Source organism: Scyliorhinus torazame, chromosome 21, assembly GCF_047496885.1.
Source record: "Scyliorhinus torazame isolate Kashiwa2021f chromosome 21, sScyTor2.1, whole genome shotgun sequence".
Taxonomy (NCBI): Eukaryota; Metazoa; Chordata; class Chondrichthyes; order Carcharhiniformes; family Scyliorhinidae; genus Scyliorhinus; species Scyliorhinus torazame.
The window spans coordinates 45507455-45526830 of record NC_092727.1 but is presented as its reverse complement, the minus strand read 5'-3'; the positions used below and the strand labels follow the sequence as shown (position 1 = coordinate 45526830).

Sequence of the window (19376 nt, the reverse complement as noted above, 5' to 3'; positions counted from 1 at the left end):
GATAAATACAGTCGTTGTAGCGTTTGAGAGTGTTCAAGGCCGGGACTGATCCAGAGTCATCGAGGCTAATCGCAGCAGTTGAGTGTTCTCTTCGGGCAGTGCGTGGTCAGCCGAGCTGGGGCCCTGGGGGTCCATCCAAGATGGCGGCTCCCATTGGTCGCACATGGCTGGGGGTGCACAAAATGGTGCCGCCCATCTATCTAACGTGGCGTCCGTAGGACAAGACGGCGGCGACCGGGGGCCGCACGTGGCCCTGGAGTAGGAAGATGGCGGCACCCGCTGGCCGCACGGGGACCGTGGAGAATTTTATGGTGGCGGTCCGCATTCGCCGCCGTAGACTGCAGAGGCTTGGCATACCACCACGAAATGGCCCTTTTTGCCGCATCCCTTGCAGGTGGCTGCGCGGGCCGGGTAGCGCGGGCGGGTGTGCGTGGCCTGCCCACAAAAATAGCAGCGGGGCCCCCCGGGGTTGCCAGGCCACCTTGCAGCACAAGCATTTGGTGGGATGTCTCGGGGTCGGCTGCGGAGGGGTTCCACGCTGCCCAGGGGGCTGCCGCGCGGTCGGGTAAGTAAACGCGGGCGTTTCTGGAGGCCACATCCAGGGAGCCGGCAAGGGCCCGTGCCTCCTTGAGACCTAGAGTGTCTTTTTCCAGCAATCGATGACGGATTTGGGAGGACAGCATACCTGCCACGAAAGAGTCCCGGACCAAGACTTCAGTGTGTTCGCTCGCTGAAATTTGCGGGCAGCTGCAGTTTATCCCCAACACCAGGGGTGCACGGTAGAATTCTTCCAGGGATTTGTCGCCTCGTCGCTCGCAGATGTCGGGCGTATATCTGGTTTACCGGGCGAATATAATGTCCTTTTGGCAGCTCTATTGCCGCATCGAAGTCTTCCGCTTCCTCGATGAGGGTGTAAATCTCCGGGCTCACCCTCGAGTGCAGGTCTTGCATTTTCTGTTCTCCAGTTGGTGTGTTTTCAGCCGTCCTGAGATATCCTTTAAAATAGGCCAGCCAGTGCTTGAGGATTGTTGCTGAGTTCGCCGAGTGGGGGCTGAGTTGCAGACACCCCGGCTTGATTCGGAGCTCCAACCTTTTAAATCTAGCTTATTAAATTGATGCACGATCAATGACCACTAAAGCGAGGTTGGAGTCCAACTGAAGGCTTTAATAAGCTAGTTGTTTCCCCCAGCAGCTCAGGTATAGAATGAAGGCTGCTGGGGCGGCACAGGCTCTTATACCCCGCCTAGCAGGGCGGAGCTACCATACAGCTTGACCAATAGGAAGCATACAATTTCTACCAATGGTGTTCCAGCATTACCAGGTACCGTAATACCTCTACTACCACACCCCCAAACCGGCGGGGCGAGAATCACGGCTGGCCACTGGGAGAATCGCCGCTCGCTGTTTGCATCTACCCCCTGGTCGCTGCCGGGTCGCCTATGGGGGGGAGGGGGGTTCCGGCACCGGTGGGGAGGGCCTCAAATGGGGTCAGTCCCGCGATCGGTGCCCACCAATCGGCGGGCCCGCCTCTCTGAAGGAGGACCTCATTTCCTCTGCCGCCCCGCAAGATCCATCCGACATCTTCTTGCGGGGCGGCCTCGGGGAGGAAGTCACCTGCGCATGCGCGTGTTGGCACCGCTCCTAGCCCCCCGGGGGCGGAAGAATAGGGGGCTGGGAGCGGCCTCCAACGCCGGTGTGAAGCACTCCGGTTTTCACTCCGGCGACGGCACTTAAACTCCCGATGGGAGAAATGCGGCCCCTAGTGCAAATCGAATAAAACAAAATAAATAATAGGAATTTCCAACCACCCCGATCAGAACACAAAAAAACCCCAGCACCAAATACCTTAACTACCCACTTTTTCGAGAGAAAACCCGAGTGCAGAAGAGAAAAAAACCAACACAACACAAGAAAAACGTGTAAACATCGCTTCGTAACTTTTTAACTGAAGTCCAAAAAGTCCTCAGTTCAGCACCAACCCTTCTCTCTTGGCGAAGTCCATCGCGTCTCGGGCTCCTCAAAGTAATGGTGCTGTGACCCAAAGTCACGCCGAAACTTCACCTGCTTCGTAAACAAAATCTCTTTGACTTGCCAGGGGCTGTTTAGCACAGGGCTAAATCGCTGGCTTTGAAAGCAGACCAAGGCAGGCCAGCAGCACGGTTCAATTCCCGTAACAGCCTCCCCGAACAGGCGCCGGAATGTGGCGACTAGGGGCTTTTCACAGTAACTTCATTGAAGCCTACTTGTGGCAATAAGCGATTTTCATTTCATTTTCATTTCATTTCTGTAGCCTGCCCTCCTTCTGGCCACCTCCACGCTCGGGTCCTGGTAGATGCGCAAGACACTATTGTTCCAATGGCAGCTCCGCTTGGCCCACTATAGCACCCGCTCCTTGTCCAGGAACCTGTGGAACCTGACCACCATCGCTCGGGGGGGGGCCCTGCTCGCGGCTGCCACACCAGCGCTCTGTGCACCCTGTCCACCTCCAAAGGGCGAGGGAAGACAGCATCCCCCAACAGCTTCTGGAACATGCTTGCCACATACCCTCAGCCCCCTCCGGGAGACCAACGATTCTCAAATTCTGCCGACGGGACCTATTTTCCAGATCCTCCATCTTTTCAAGAAGCCTTTGTGGTGTTGGGTGTTCTGACACACAGATGAGCCAACACGGTTGCATATGGTACAACGCTATTTTATTTAAACTTACTATTTACAGTTTGGTCTTTGCACTCTGCACGTGGGGGTTCCCTGCTTGTGATGTTTTAACAGCTCTTTCTTGTTCCCTTCTCCCCAGACCTACTGACCACCAGGTGTCGTGCTCGTGCTTTTTATGTGGTTGGTGTTCTTGTCTGTGATTGGTTGTGGTGTTGTGTACTCTGATTTGCCTGTTAGTGTGTCCATCATGATGTGTGTGTTTGAATATCATGACATCCCCCCTTTTTACAAAGATATGTGCCTACGTGGTAATAAATATGATCGTGTCGTGAGTGCATCTAAGAGTGTGTGTGTGTCGTGTGCAGCATGTGCATATGACGGAACTATGTACATAGTGCGATGTCGGGTGCGTCACATGAACCAAGTTGTACCATAACATAACATAAATGCGAACGAGAGAAGAAAGAAAAAAAAAAAAACTTGAACAGTTGTCCAGTCAGACGACATCTGGAACGATAAACAACAACAGGTTATCATGTAAAATTGTGCAACTTGTCAAACATATGAACGGTATTATAAGTCCAGTCTAATGGGCTTGCGACGAGTTCGGGTTGACCGCCTCAAGGGTGGATCAAGAACCACCGGCTGCTGTGCAGGCATGGCCATGGGTGGCGATGGAAAGGGCGTGATGTGCGGCAGCTCCACAAAGTCATCCTCGGAAGCCTGTTGAGGATCTGGCGTGTGCGTACTGTGTGGCTGTGAGCGTGGAAGTCGGCGAAGGGCGCGCCGATTGCGGTGACGCACGGAACCATCCGGCATGCGAACCAGGAACGAGCGGGGAGCCACTTGTCGGAGGACTTCGGCCGGTGCTGACCAGCCACCATACGGTTGATGGACGCGTACTTTGTCTCCGGAGGACAGGGGGGGCAGGTCCGTCGCTCGTGTGTCGTACCGACTTTTCTGGCAATCACGCTGCAGTTGCATGTTCCGAAGAACCGCCTCATGGTCTGTTGTTGGTGCCAGGATGGAAGGTACCGTCGTCCTGAGGGAGCGACCCATTAGTAGCTGCGCTGGCGACAGACCCGTGGATAGCGGGGCCGATCGATAGGCCAGCAAGGCAAGGTTAAAGTCCGATCCGGCAGCAGCCGCCTTGCACAGGAGCCGCTTGGCGATGTGGACACCCTTTTCAGCCTTCCCGTTCGATTGTGGATGCAGAGGGCTGGATGTCACATGAGTGAAACCATATGCTGCGGTAAAGGACGACCATTCACGGCTGGCGAAACAGGGTCCATTGTCTGACATGACAGTCCTTGGAATGCCATAGCGAGCAAATGTTTCCTTGCAGGCCCCAATGACTGCGGACGACGTCAGATCATGGAGAGGCATGACTTCCGGGTAGTTTGAGAAGTAGTCTATAATAACAATGTAATCTCTGCCGAGCGCGTGAAATAGGTCAACACCCACCTTCGCCCAGGGGGACGTCACCATCTCGTGTGGTAGAAGTGTTTCCGGAGGTTGCGCCGGCTGAAACCTCTGACAGGTTGTGCAGTTGAGCACCATGTTGGCTATGTCTTCATTAATACCCGGCCAATATACCGCCTCCCGGGCCCTTCGTCTGCATTTTTCGACGCCCAAGTGGCCTTCGTGTAGTTGATGAAGAATCATCTGGCGCACGCTGTGCGGAATAACGATCCTGTGTGATTTCATAAGGACCCCGTCTATGTTGGTGAGATCATCCCGCACATTATAAAACTGGGGGCACTGCCCTTTTAGCCACCCTTCCGTCATGTGGCGCATCACCCGCTGCAGAAGGGGGTCAGTCGCCGTCTCTGCGCGTATGTGGGCCAGACTAGGATCATCAGCTGGCAGATTTGCTGCTGTCAGAGTTACGTGTGCCTCAATTTGACGCACGAACCCCTCCGCATCTGGTGGTGTGCTCACTGCTCGGGAAAGAGTGTCCGCCACGATGAGCTCCTTCCCCGGAGTGTAGATCAGTTCAAAATCGTACCTCCTGAGTTTAAGTAAGATGCGCTGGAGGCGAGGAGTCATGTCGTTCAGGTCTTTGTTAATGATGTTGACCAGGGGGCGGTGGTCAGTTTCGACCGTAAATCGTGGCAGGCCATACACATAGTCGTGGAACTTGTCCAGTCCAGTTAACAAGCCCAGGCATTCTTTTTCGATTTGCGCGTAGCGCTGTTCGGTAGGGGTCATGGCTCGTGAGGCATATGCAACCGGGGCCCATGACGACGTGCTGTCTTTTTGCAGGAGTACCGCTCCAATACCAGATTGGCTGGCGTCTGTTGAGATCTTTCTAGGGCGAGTCGTGTCAAAGAAGGCCAGCACTGGTGCCGTGACCAGTTTGTGCTTGAGCTCCTCCCATTCCCGCTGATGCGATTGGTGCCAGTTGAATTCTGTCGATTTTTTTACGAGATGGCGCATATTTGTTGTATGAGAAGCCAGGTTGGGAATGAACTTCCCAAGGAAGTTGACCATGCCCAGGAATCTTAAGACAGCCTTCTTGTCAGCCGGTCGTGGCATGGCTGTGATGGCGCTAACCTTGTCTGCATCGGGACGGACCCCTGACCTTGAGATGTGGTCCCCGAGGAATTTCAGCTCCGTCTGGCCGAAGGCACACTTCGCACGGTTGAGACGCAGGCCATTTTGTCGTATGCGGGTAAAGACACGTCGTAGACGATGCATGTGTTCCTGCGGAGTGGTGGACCAAATGATGATATCGTCCACATATACACGTACCCCTTCGATGCCTTCCATCATCTGCTCCATAATGCGGTGGAAAACTTCAGATGCTGAAATGATGCCGAATGGCATCCGGTTGTAGCAGAATCTGCCAAAAGGGGTGTTGAATGTGCATAGTCTTCGGCTGGCCGGGTCCAGTTGGATCTGCCAGAAACCTTTGGACGCATCCAATTTAGTGAATATTTTGGCTCGCGCCATCTCGCTGGTGAGGTCTTCTCGTTTCGGGATGGGATAGTGTTCCCGCATGATGTTGTTATTCAGATCTTTAGGATCTATACATATACGGAGCTCGCCAGAGGGCTTCTTTACACAGACCATGGAGCTGACCCATGGCGTGGGCTCCGTGACCCTGGATAGGACCCCTTGGTCCTGAAGAATCTGCAGTTGTGCCTTGAGGCGGTTTTTGAGTGGCGCAGGAACCCTGCGAGGTGCGTGAACGACAGGGATGGCGTCCGGTCTGAGTCGAATCTTGTACGTGTATGGCAATGTCCCCATGCCTTCAAAAACTTCCTGGTTGTGAGCAAGGAGGGAATGGAGATTTGCGTGGAACTCAGCATCCGGGAAGTCGGATATCTCATCTGGAGAGAGAGACATAATGCGCTGTACCAGGTGAAAGACCTTACACGCCTGTGCGCCCAGTAACGAGTCCTTTGATGAGCCGACAACTTCGAAGGGGAGTGTGGCCGTGTACATCTTGTGAGTCACCTGTAGCTGGCAAGATCCTATGGACGGGATGACGTTCCCGTTATAGTCAACCATCTTGAGCCGGGATGGCGTGATGGGTGGTTTGACCTTCATGGCCTGGACTGCAGAGTAAGCAATCAGGTTGGCGGATGCGCCAATGTCCAGACGGAAGGCGACGCGCGATCGGTTGACCGTCAGGGTGGCACACCACTCATCGGCTGGATTGATGGCATTGACCTTGTTGACATCAATGACAGAAACGCGGAAGGCATCCTGGTCATCTGCATCACTTAACTGGAAGTCTTGATGCGTGGGCTGGACGGTCCTGACTTGTCTGCGAGATTGTCGAGGATGCGTCGGATCCATGGGTTGAGCCGAACGACAGTGGGCTGCGTAGTGGCCCATCTTGCCACATCTGAGGCACTGTCGGTTTTTTGCAGGACATTGCCCTTTTAAATGTAGAGCTCCACAATTGCTGCACGTCATGACGTCACGGCGTTCGTTGCGCCACTGCGCATGCGCAGTGCGATCTTGCGGTGGGCGCGCCTGCGCAGTGCGTCCCTTGTTGTGGCCGTTATTTTTGGCGCGCACCTGCGCGGGAGACCGCGAAAAGCGCGGGAAGCGGCCGCTGTCGTCCGGGCCGTGGGTCGGGAAGTAATCGACGGCCTGGATGCGTTCGACGTCGTGGGCAGCATGGCTTGCCGATTCGACGGCTGGGGACCCCCTCCGTGCCAACTCGGACGCCTGAAATCGGGCAAAACGGCAGGTAGCATTTTCGTGGAGGACACAGGCTTCCACAGCAGACGCTAAGGTGAGGCTTTTCATTTTAAGAAGCTGCTGGCGTAGGCCACTAGAGGCAACGCCAAAAACAATCTGGTCCCTGATCATGGACTCTGTGGTGGTGCCGTAACCGCAGGACTGCGCTAGAATCCGGAGGTGCGTCAAGAAGGGTTGAAAAAGCTCCTCCTTACCTTGCAGGCGTTGCTGAAAGAGGTATCTTTCAAAACTTTCATTTACTTCAACTTGAAAGTGCTGGTCCAGTTTGAGGATGACCGTGTCATATTTGGCTTGGTTTTCGCCTTCTTCGAACACCAGTGAGTTGAAGACGTCGGTGGCGTGCCGACCTGCGTAGAAGAGGAGCATTGCAATCTTCGTGTCATCCGAGGCATTCTGTTTTTCGGTGGCACGGATGTACAGGTCAAATCGCTGCCTGTAGAGCTTCCAGTTGGTACCTAGGTTCCCCGCGACTTGCATCGGCTGCGGTTTGTCGGTGTGGTCCATGTCCAGAATGGCAGGTTAGTAGGCAGGTATCGATCCACTCCTGTACCATGTGGTGTTGGGTGTTCTGACACACAGATGAGCCAACACGGTTGCATATGGTACAACGCTATTTTATTTAAACTTACTATTTACAGTTTGGTCTTTGCACTCTGCACGTGGGGGTTCCCTGCTTGTGATGTTTTAACAGCTCTTTCTTGTTCCCTTCTCCCCAGACCTACTGACCACCAGGTGTCGTGCTCGTGCTTTTTATGTGGTTGGTGTTCTTGTCTGTGATTGGTTGTGGTGTTGTGTACTCTGATTTGCCTGTTAGTGTGTCCATCATGATGTGTGTGTTTGAATATCATGACAGCCTTATTTGTTGGTCTTTCAGCCTCTCCATCTCCACCTCCACCACCGTTTGGTGATCCTCCTGCTCCTCCAGCACCTTTACCAGCTTCTGGATCGTCCGATCCTGGGCATCCAGCTTGTGCTCCAGGCGCTCGATTGATTTCTGAATCGCGTCTAAACTGTCCCATTTCAGCACGGTGAAGCCTTCTTGGATGACCTTCAGCAAATGCTCCTTTGTTGGCTGGGCTGTCTGCACGGGGTCCGGACATCGGCCATATTGTCTTTAGCAGCTGCTTCTACACTGCCCTTGTTTGCCCACTTCTTCAACTGTTTGCGATCCTTTCTGCTCCTTAATTCCATACACCTATATCTGGAGTCAGTGCCTGAGTGCCTATGCCTTCAGATCCAGCGCTCAAAAGTACAAAGAAGTTGGGGAAAAAGGTCCAAAAATCAGACCACCAGAAGTCGGTAAATGCATTTCAATATAGATACTTAATTCTGGTAGGGAGAATTGGGAGGCCATATACTCTACGGAGAATAATTCTATGTAGAGCAGGAGAACAAGGGAATCTTAGGTTGCATACACATAAATTGTTAAAAGTAGCAATGCAGTGGCGCAGTGGGTTAGCACTGCTGCCTCACGGCGCCAAGGTCCCAGGTTCGATCCCGGCTCTGGGCCACTATCCGTGTGGAGTTTGCACATTCTCCCCGTGTTTGCGTGGGTTTCGCCCCCACAACCCAAAAAATGTGCAAGCTAGGTGGATTGGCCTCGCTAAATTGCCCCTTAATTGGAAAAAATGAATTGGGTACTCTAAATTTAAAAAAAAGTAGCAATGCAGGCCATAAAAAAGATAGTAACCAAGGACGGGGGTTCATCGAGAGAGAGAGAGAATGCATTGAAAAGCCACTTAGTTAAGTCAGACTTGTATAGAATCGTGGTTAGACCACATTTACAGTGCACAATTCTTATCTCCATATTACAGAAGATATAGGGGCACTAGATGTCGGTGCAACAAAGATTTACAAGGATGATGCCAGAACTGAAAGATTATATCTACCAGGATTGATTGACATGGCTGTGGCTCTTTTATTGAGAGAGATAAAGTCTGAGATGACCTGATAGAGTTTCTTTAAGATTATAAAAGATTTTGATGGGCTAAATGTAGAGATTAAGGCCTCACTAAACCTAGGGCCATAAATGTAAAATAGTCTCTTAGAATTCCAACAGAGAATTCAGGAGAAGCTTCCTTGCCCAGAGAATGCTTGGAGCAGTTGAGTAGATAGAATCATTTAAGAGGAAGGTAGAAAGAAAGGAAGCAAAGGATACACTGATAGGTTTCGATGAAGGTGCGAAGAGGCACACCTGAGGCTGCTACAGACCAAAGTGGGCTGATTAGTCAGTGCTGTACATGCTCTGTGATGCACGATCAATTACTCTCAAGACAAGGTGAGTCATAACTAATCGCCTTTCATCAGCTATAACTGTACCCAGCAGCTTCGATACAGAAAGTGAAGGCTGCTGGGACGGCATTGGTTCTTATACTCCGCCACTCAGAGCTATGTACGTTAGCCAATGGTAGACTCCTAGGTCTAGCCAATGGACATCCACCTCTCAGGTACTGCAATACCTGGTATTACCACACTCTGTCATTCCTATTGCTGAGTGGTTATCTTGTCCTAATAGGTGTAACTATTGGAAATTAAGAACCGTATTTGTTCCATGCTGTATGTTATAATAAATAATTATTTAGCAGAATCTATACATACACAAAATAGATGTACGCAGATCTCCTCTGGCATTGCTCAGCAGGCAAGTTGGAGGATGCATTGATTTGTGACAAAACTATCGAAAAAGTGAGAAAGAGGAAATGGTTTGGGACTTAATTGTGATACGTGCGGGAAGTGTATAAAACATGCAAGCCTTTTAATATATTATACACAGTCCCCTTAGTTAATTCAATCATTTTATCTCAAGTGCCAATTATGAAGGAAATTAATCAATTTTTGAATTACAATGTATAGCCTGTATTGTGTATACACATACACAGCATATCATATAACTCCTTGTTGTTTGATATTTAATATTGGTTGTAAATGCTTCAGCCTGCATCCCTTGTATGGTTCCCTGTGATGCTGAGCCTCAGACATTTCACTCCGTGTGTAGCTGGGGTACAGCATACAGTACCATTATCTCCACTCAACGCAATTAAAATGGCTACTACGATGGGGACACTGGGAGTCATCCTCAACTTTTGATTAGGTTCTTGCCACTGGTGTGTGTGTGTGTGTTTTATTTTAACATTTATACCAGCACATCTACAGCACCTGATCACATCCTCAGACCTCCCACAGCGCATTGAACCAAATATTTACCTTTTTGAAACGTGGTCATTGTTATTATGTACTAAATTAAATGAATGGCCAGTTAATCTTTTTCTATAACTAATGGGAAAGGAATGTAGGCCACAGCACTGGATAAACTCTCTGTTATTTGAATAGTGCTGTGGGATATTTTACATCCCATCTGAAAGAGAAGATGGGGCATTTGTTTTTATGTTTCATCTACAATGTGGCACTTTCACAATGCAGTATCTCACCAGCACTGCCATGACATCCAAGGTTATACACTTCATGGGGTTTTAAAATTAAGATCTATGGTTGCTGAAATGTCAGTAAAAGTAAAGCCTTTGTTGTAAAGGCTTTGTTGTATCACGTTAGAGGTGTTACGTTTCTGTGCATGTGATTGGAGTGATATCGATTGTGCAGCGGATAACATGTAGATAAGTTTGGTTCAGTATATAACAGGGCAATGACATGTTGGGATCATACGATCCATTTTGCGAGCAGCTCAACAGATCATTAAGTATATGAGAAGAAAATACATAATAGGCAACACAAGGTACACAATATAACTACATAAACATCAGCATCGGGTGGAGCATACAGTGGTGTAATGTTAATCAGGTCAGTCCATAAGAGGGCCGTTTAGGAGTCTGGTAACAGTGGGGAAGAAGCTGTTCTTGAGTGTGTTCATGCGTGTTCTCAGACTTTTGTATCGCCTGCCTGATGGAAGAAGTTGGAAGAGTGAGTAAGCCAGGTGGGAAGGGTCTTTGATTATGCTGCCCGCTTTCCCCAGGCAGCGGGAGGTGTATATGGAGTCAATGAATGGGAGGCAGGTTCATGTGATGAACTGGGCTGTGTTCACGACTCTCTGAAGTTTCTTGCAGTCTTGGGCCAAGCAGTTGCTGTACCAGGATGTTTTCTATGGTGCATCTGTAAAAGTTGGTAAGAGTTAATGTGGACCTGCCGAATTTCCTTAGTTTCCTGAGGAAGTACAGGCGTTGTTGTGCTTTCTTGGTGGTAGCGTCAACGTGGGTGGACCAGGACAGATTTTTGGTGATGTGTAGACCTATGAATTTGAAGCTGCTAACCATCTCCACCTCGGCCCCGTTGATGCGGACAGTGGTGTGTACAGTACTTTGTTTCCTGTAGTCAATGACCAGCTCTTTCATTTTGCTGGCATTGAGGGATAGATTGTTGTCGCTGCACCACTCCACTAGGTTCTCAATTACCCTCCTGTATTCTGACTCATCATTATTTGAGATCCGGCCCATTATGGTTGTATCATCAGCAAACTTGTAGATGGAGTTGGAACCAAATTTTGCCACGCAGTCGTGTGTACAGGGAGTATAGTAGGGGGCTAAGTATGCAGCCTTGTGGGGCCTCAGTATTGAGGACTATTGTGGAGGAGGTGTTGTTGTTTATTCTTACTGATTCTGGTCTGTGGGTTATGTCGTGTTGGGTGTTCTGATACACAAATGATCCAACACAGTGGTACAACTCTGTTTTATTGTCTTAAACAATAACAACTAATAACTGCTGGCTGAGGTTCGTGCTTCACCAGCTAGCCTGTGGACGCAGCCCTTTCACTATCTTGGTGAGGCACTCAGCACATGGTGGATGTCTGAGTGGCACGTTGTGAGCTCTGTGCTCTGAGCTATCTCCTGGTAGAATGAGCGGGAACTGTGGTGTTCCCTGTTTTATAGTGCGTGTGCTCACATTAGTGATTGGCTGTGATGTGTGTGTGTGTTGGTTGGTCCAACTACCTGCCCATCAGTGGGTGTGTGATTGCACCATGATATGCTAATGTGGATATCATGACATCCTCCCCTTTTCACAAGGATATGTGCCTACATGCTAACAAATATAAGTGTGTACTGAGTGCATCTGAGTATGTGTGTGCAATATTTACAACATGTACATGAGGCTAAACTATATACAGAGGAAGGTGTCAGGTGCAACAGAGCAACGAGGTTGTACCAATAACAAAACAAATGCAATCAGCAAACGACGAGAGAGAACTTCTGGAACGACAAGAAAGAAACACGTTAACAGTACTGTAAAACAATTCAGTGAGTCCAATGTGCTAGCAGGCTCATAAGTCAAGTCTATCAGGTGGGCGCCGAATTTGGGTTGACCGCCTCAAGGGTGAGTCAGGATCCACCGGCTGAGGAATGGGCCTGGCCACGGGCGAGAGAGGAATAGGCATAGTGGCAGGAAGCTCAACGAAGTCGACATCAGGGACAACAGGAGGGCGTGGCACCGGTGCATGATCTCTTAGCGAGCGCGGAGCCAGATGAAGAGCCCGCCGATTGTGTCGGCGAATGGAGCCATCAGGCATGTGAATCAGGAATGAGCGGGGAGCCACGCAGCGGAGAACCTTGGTGGTTGCCGACCAGCCCCCCTCCGGTAGGTGTATGCGGACATTGTCTCCAGGCGCCAGGGCAGGAAGATCAGTTGCCCGAGCGTCATGTGCCACCTTCTGCTGAGCACGCTGTTGTTGCATCCTTCGTAGTACTGGAGCATGGTCTGGTTCAGGAACATGAATGGACGGCACAGTGGTCCTGAGGGTGCGACCCATCAACAGCTGGGCTAGCGAGAAGCCCATGGACAGTGGGGCCGAGCGATAGGCTAGCAGGGCTAAACTGAAGTCAGATCCGGCATCAGCAGCCTTGCAGAGGAACCGCTTCACGATGTGGACGCCCTTTTCCGCCTTGCCATTGGACTGAGGATGCAAGGGACTGGACGTCACGTGCATGAAGTTGTATGAAGTGGAAGAATGGAAGACCATTCTTGGCTCGCAAAACAAGGCCCGTTGTCAGACATGACGGTGAGCGGAATTCCATAGCGAGCGAAGGTTTCTTTGCATGCCCGGATGACAGCTGATGATGTCATGTCGTGCAGGCGTATGACCTCCGGATAATTTGAGAAGTAGTCAATCAGAGTGATGTAGTCCCTGCCGAGCGCATGAAAGAGGTCCACGCCCACCTTCGCCCAGGGGGACGTGACCAACTCATGGGGCTGAAGTGTCACAGGGGGTTGCACCGGCTGAAACCTTTGGCAGGTGGGGCAGTTGAGCACCATGCAGGCAATGTCGTTGCTGATGCCCGGCCAGTACACAGCTGCTCGGGCCCTCCGCCTGCACTTTTCAACTCCGAGATGGCCTTCGTGCAGTTGTTCGAGTTCAAGTCGGTGCATGCTGTGTGGGATCACAATCCGGTCCAACTTCAAAAGGACACCATCAATGACGGCCAAGTCGTCCCGGACATTGTAGAATTGTGGGCACTGCCCCTTGAGCCACCCTTCCGTCATGTGGCGCATTACACGCTGTAGAAGGGGGTCAGCCGCAGTCTCACGGCGAATGTGGGCCAGACGTGCGTCAGTGGCCGGCAGATTGGCCGAAGTGAAGGCTACTTGTGCGTCGACCTGACAAACGAACCCCTCCGATTCGGGCGGTGTGTTCACCGCCCTAGACAGAGCATCCGCGATGATGAGGTCCTTCCCCGGGGTGTAGACAAGTTGGAAGACGTACCTCCGGAGCTTGAGCAGAATGCGCTGGAGGCGAGGGGTCATATCGTTGAGGTCCTTCTGAATGATGCTGACAAGGATGGTCGGTCTCCACAGTAAACTGCGGAAGACCATACACATAATCGTGGAATTTGTCGATGCCGGTCAACAAACCCAGGCACTCCTTTTCAATCTGCGCATAGCGCTGTTCTGCGGGGGTCATGGCCCGCGAGGCATAGGCGACCGGGGCCCATGATGCGGTGTCGTCACGTTGCAGGAGTACTGCCCCAATGCCGGACTGGCTGGCGTCAGTTGAGATCTTTGTATCCCGAGTGGTATCGAAAAACGCCAGTACCGGGGCGGTGGTGAGCTTGTCCTTGAGCTCCTCCCATTCACTCTGGTGTGCGGGCAGCCACTGGAATTCCGTTGTCTTTTTGACCAGGTGGCGAAGAGCCGTTGTGTGCGAGGCAAGGTTAGGAATAAATTTCCCCAGGAAGTTGACCATCCCGAGAAAGTGCAGCACTGCCTTCTTGTCTGCTGGCTGCTGCATGGCTGCGATGGCTGCCACTTTGTCGGCATCCGGCCGCACCCCTGACCAGGAGATGTGGTCCCCCAAAAACTTTAGCTCAGTCTGGCCAAAAGAGCACTTGGCTCGGTTGAGGCGCAGGCCCTGATCTCGTATCCGTGCAAAGACACGCTGGAGATGACTGATGTGCTCCTGTGGTGTGGTGGACCAGATGATAACCTCGTCAAGTAGACGCGAACCCCTTCGATGCCCGCCATCATCTGTTCCATGATGCGATGGAACACCTCGGAGGCCGAGATGATGCCAAACGGCATCCTATTGTAGCAGTATCTGCCAAAGGGAGTGTTGAAAGTGCACAGCTTCCTGCTAGACTGATTCAGTTGAATCTGCCAAAAACCCTTTGAGGCATCAAGCTTGGTGAATATTTTTGCCCGATCAATTTCGCTCGTGATTTCTTCTCATTTGGTATAGGGTAGTGTTCCCTCATAATGTTGTTGTTCAGATCTTTTGGGTCGATGCAGATCCGGAGCTCGCCGGAGGGCTTCTTGACGCACACCATGGAGCTGACCCATGGCGTTGGCTCTGTGACCCGGGAAAGCACTCCTTGGTCCTGCAGGTCCTGCAGCTGCTGCTTGAGGCGGTCCTTGAGTGGTGCTGGGACTCTACGAGGTGCGTGAATGACCGGGGTGGCGTCCGGTTTGAGCCGTATTCTGTAAGTGTAGGGCAGTGTGCCCATGCCCTCGAAAACCTCCTGGTTGTGGGCGAGGTGTGAGTGGAGCTGCACCCTAAAGTCTGCATCTGGGAAATCGGACGAGCCTTCTGGAGACAGAGTGTGTACCCGCTGAACGAGGTGGAGGATCTTGCACACCTGTGCACCTAACCGAGAGTCCTTCGAGGATCCAACTATTTCAAAAAACAATGTGGCTTTATGTGAGTTGTGTGTGACCTCAAACTGGCAGGACCCCGTGGCCAGGATAACGTTTCCGTTATAATCAACCAGCTGACAGTGGGATGGCAGAATCGGTGGTTTAACCTTCAACGTCTGGAAGGCTGACCATGCAAGGGGATAGGCGGAGGCACCAGTGTCCAAGTGAAATGTGATCGGTGATCGGTTGACCATTAGGGTGGCACACCACTCATCGCCCGTATCAATGCTGTGCACTGGTAGCGGCTGGTGGTTCCGACTTGGGGACATCCGGTTCTTGTTTATTACCGCAACGCGGAAGGGTTCCCTGTCTTCGGTATCACTGGTCTGCATGTTGTCTGGATATGACTCAGTGTATGGGGGCTGAATGGCCCACACGTCCCTGCGAGGCTGGCAGAATTGTTGAGAGTTGGATGGTTGAGCTGCTCGACAGCAGGCAGCGTAGTGGCCCATCCTGCCACAGCGGAGGCATTGTCGCGCATTGGCCGGACATTGCCGCTTTAAGTGGGCGGAGCCACAGTTGCCGCATGTCGTGACGTCATGGCACTCGTTGCACCACCGCGCATGCGTGGTGCAGTCCTGCATAGAGCGCGCCTGCGCATCCCGTCCCTCTGCGTCGACGTCCCCTCTTTTGGCGCGTACAAACACAGGAGGCCTCGGAAAGCGCGCAAAATGGCCGCCCTCGTCCGGGCCGCGGGCCGGGAGGAACTCGATCGACTGGACCTGCTCCGCCTCGTAGGACCCCTGCCATGCCGATTTGGCCGCCTGGATTTGGGAGTACCGGATGGTCTCGTTCTCGGGGAGAACGCAGGTCACGATGGCAGTCGCTAGGGTGAGGCACTTTATTTTGAGGAGCTGCTGGCGTAGGGTGTCCGAGGTGACCCCAAAAACTATCTGATCCCGAATCATGGAGTCGGAGGTGGCCTCATAGCTGCAGGACTGCGCGAGGATACGGAGGTGTGTCAAATAAGATTGGAAAGGCCCATCCTTACCCTGCAGGCGCTGCTGAAAGAGGTACCTCTCGAAGCTCTCATTAACTTCCACGCTGAAGTGTTCCTCGAACTTTAGAAGCAGCGTCTTGTATTTTGTCTTGTCCTCGCCTTCCGCGAAGCCAGGGAGTTGTAGATGTGGATGGCGTGTTGCCTCGCCGTGGAGAGGAGGAGGGCAATCGTCCTGGTGTCCGATGCATTCTCCCTGTCTGTGGCTTCTAGGAAGAGCTAGAAGCGCTGTTTAAACAGCTTCCAGTTGACGCCAAGATTTCCAGCGATTCGGAGTGGCTGCGGCGGGCTGATGGTGTCCATGGAGCAGGATGGCAAATTTCTGAAAGGGTGCAGGTAGGTCTCACAGTCGCTGGCTAGCTTCCACTACTGGTATCATGTCGTGTTGGGTGTTCCGATACACAAATGATCCAACACGGTTGTAGATGGTACAACTCTGTTTTATTGTCTTAAACAATAACAACTAATAACTGCTAGCTGAGTTTCGTGCTTCACCAGCTAACCTGTGGACCCAGCCCTTTCACTATCTTGGTGAGGCACTCAGCACATGGTGTATGTCTGAGTGGCACGCTGTGAGCTCTGTGCTCTGAGCTATCTCCTGGTAGAATGAGCGGGAACTGTGGTGTTCCCTGTTTTATAGTGTGTGTGCTCTCACTGGTGATTGGCTGTGATGTTGTGTGTGTGTTGGTTGGTGCAACTGCCTGTCCATCAGTGTGTGTGATTGCACCATGATATGCTAATGTGGATATCATGACGGTCAGAAAGTCGAGGATCCAGTTGCAGAGTGAGGAACCAAGTCCTAGGTTTTAGAGCTTTGATATGAGCTTGGCTAGGATTATGGTGTTGAAGGCGGAGCTGTAGTCAATAAATAAGAGTCTGCCGTGTCAGCCGCCACTCTCCTTCCCTTGACCAGAAATACTGAGGTACCATTGCAATGGCAATGTTGTCACTCTTCTCCCAGACCAGGGATAAGCCTGCTGAATGCCTCAATTGTTCACAGTCTTCAATAGCTCAGCCATTGGAGGGGCTGCTTTCACTGCTATCGATGAGTAGAGACAAATACAGCACGATGATCTAGTTTTTATATTGTAGATTATTACTTGACAGTTGAACAAGCTGTACTGTTAAATGCAGCATATAGAGCAATGTAGCATTCCATGTCCTGACAAAATTACGTCGTTCACAAAGAATTTTCTGTGGCTGTAGGTGATGCAGCCACTAGGTCTGTGTTTCCTCATTGCCATGGTAACCGTCATGCCTGTGCTGATTCAATGTTATTTTTCAGGAAGTTGGAATCGTGGTGTCTGAAAGAAATTAAAATTCCCCACATGTACTCGATTAGAAATGATGCTTTTAATTTAGCCATTAGTGTTTGTTATTGTGGCATCTCTGGGTGAGATTAAGACTTGATCTCAATTTTACAAGTCTGCATGTGATACTCTGATTTGCATGATTCTGTCTGCCGTTCTGTTTCATTGCTACTGATATCCGATCCACTTACACATTACAGTTGGCTCATTCGTTTTGTGAATTTTATGCCCATTGTGTATGGGATGTTGGCCGATGGAAATGGAACACTTTCCCATTTCAGGCCCCCATGTCAGTGGTTGGGGATAACACAGTTAAATGTATGTTTTGCCTCAGTCACAATCTCAGAGAAACACTGCCTGAATTGAAACTGTCTCGTTTCATTTCACATCGAACACCTGCAGTTGGGGTTGTCTACTCTGTTTGGACGCACTCTTGGAGGTTTCATGACATGACCTCTTGCCTCCAAACAGCCCCGCAAAGTCCCCACAACATATCCACCCTCACACCCTACTGGCTTCTCGCACCCAATCAAAATGGCTCTCAGTAACCCAACTTGGATGATGTTTGACTGTCGATCGGCCATTTTACTTTGTCGCCCGGATTTTTATAACTTGTGTGTGACTGATCTCCTTGGAGAAGAGAAGGTTGAGATTTGATGGAGGTGTTCAAGATCATAAAGCGTCTGGACAGACTGGACCGGGGGAAATCATTCCCATTGGCGGATGGATCAAGAACCAGAGGGCATCGATTTAAGATAATTGACAAAAGAAACAATGTCGACATGAGGGGAAATGTTTTCACGCAGCGAGTGATTAGGATCTGGAATGCACCGCCTGAGAGTTTAGTGGAGGCTAGGTCAATTGAGGTTTTCAAAAGGAAATTGGGTTATTATCTGAAAAGGAAACTTTGGTGGGGCTTTAGGGAAAAGGAAGGTACAAGGTGAATTGTTGCTGCAGAGGGCCAACACAGACACGAGGCCGAATGATCTCCTCCTGTGCTGTAACCATTCCATGATGCTATATTCAAGCAGAGTTTTGAAAAAATGTTTAATGTTAATGTGGTTTTCTTGCTGTTGCTTGTAGCACTGTCCTGGAGCTTACTGTTCAATCCTGGTGGATTGGTCCTCTTATCTACAGATAATAGAATTTCAGAATTGTTACAGCGCAGGAGGTCACCATTTGTGTTGGCAACGGCTCTCCGTTTGAGCAAATAATCTAGCATCATTCCCCCGCCTTCTCCCCATGGCCCTGCACATTCTTCCTTTTCAGATAACAGTCCAACTCCCTTTTGAATGCTTCAATTGAACCTGTTTCCACCACTCACTCAGGCAATGCCTTCCAGATCCTAACCACGCTCTGCAAAACCATTTTTCTTCCCTCACATCACTTCTGCTTCTTTTGCTAATTACTTTAAACCTGTGCCCTCTCATTCTCAATCCTTTCACAAGTGGAACAGTTTCTCCCTATCTGCTCTGTCCAGACGCCTCATGATTTTCAATAACTCCATCAAATCCACTCTCGCCATTCTTTTTCCTAAGAAAAACAGTCCTAATCTTTCCAATCAATCTTTATAACTGAAGCTCAATATAAACTTCTTGTGCTCGTACGCTATACCCTGTTTATGAAGCCCGGATAAAGCTTTATTATCCACTCTCTCAGCCTGTCCTGCCACCTTCAATGACCTATGCACATATACCCCCTGCTCCTGCACCCCCTTTAGAGTTTTCTCCTTATTTAATATTGTATAACAGAGGAGGGAGACTCACATCATCGAACTGTGCCAGATTTGAATCTCAATTCATTTCATAATCTGCCTGAGCTAATTGCACATAGCCATTCCTAATTTGACAATGAAACTAAGAACTTCAATTAGAGATCAGAGATTAAGGTGGTGGGACGGGCAAGGTAGTATCCTAACTTCCTAACCCGAATACACCTCCCAACCACCCAATTCTGAAAGAAAGAGAAGAAAAACTTGCATTTATATAGTACCTGCTGCAACTCTGCTGCTTTGCAACTAGTGAGGTGAGTGTCTTCACACCTACCTCCTGGATCTGGAGTGCCTG

The 19376-nt window shown here is 50.6% G+C and overlaps 1 protein-coding gene across 11 annotated transcripts in view; it reads left to right on the top strand.

Moving 5' to 3' along the window:
- pknox2 (pbx/knotted 1 homeobox 2) overlaps positions 1–19376 on the top strand; it is a 786965-nt gene that overhangs the window by 683528 nt on the left and 84061 nt on the right. The window lies entirely within an intron of this gene.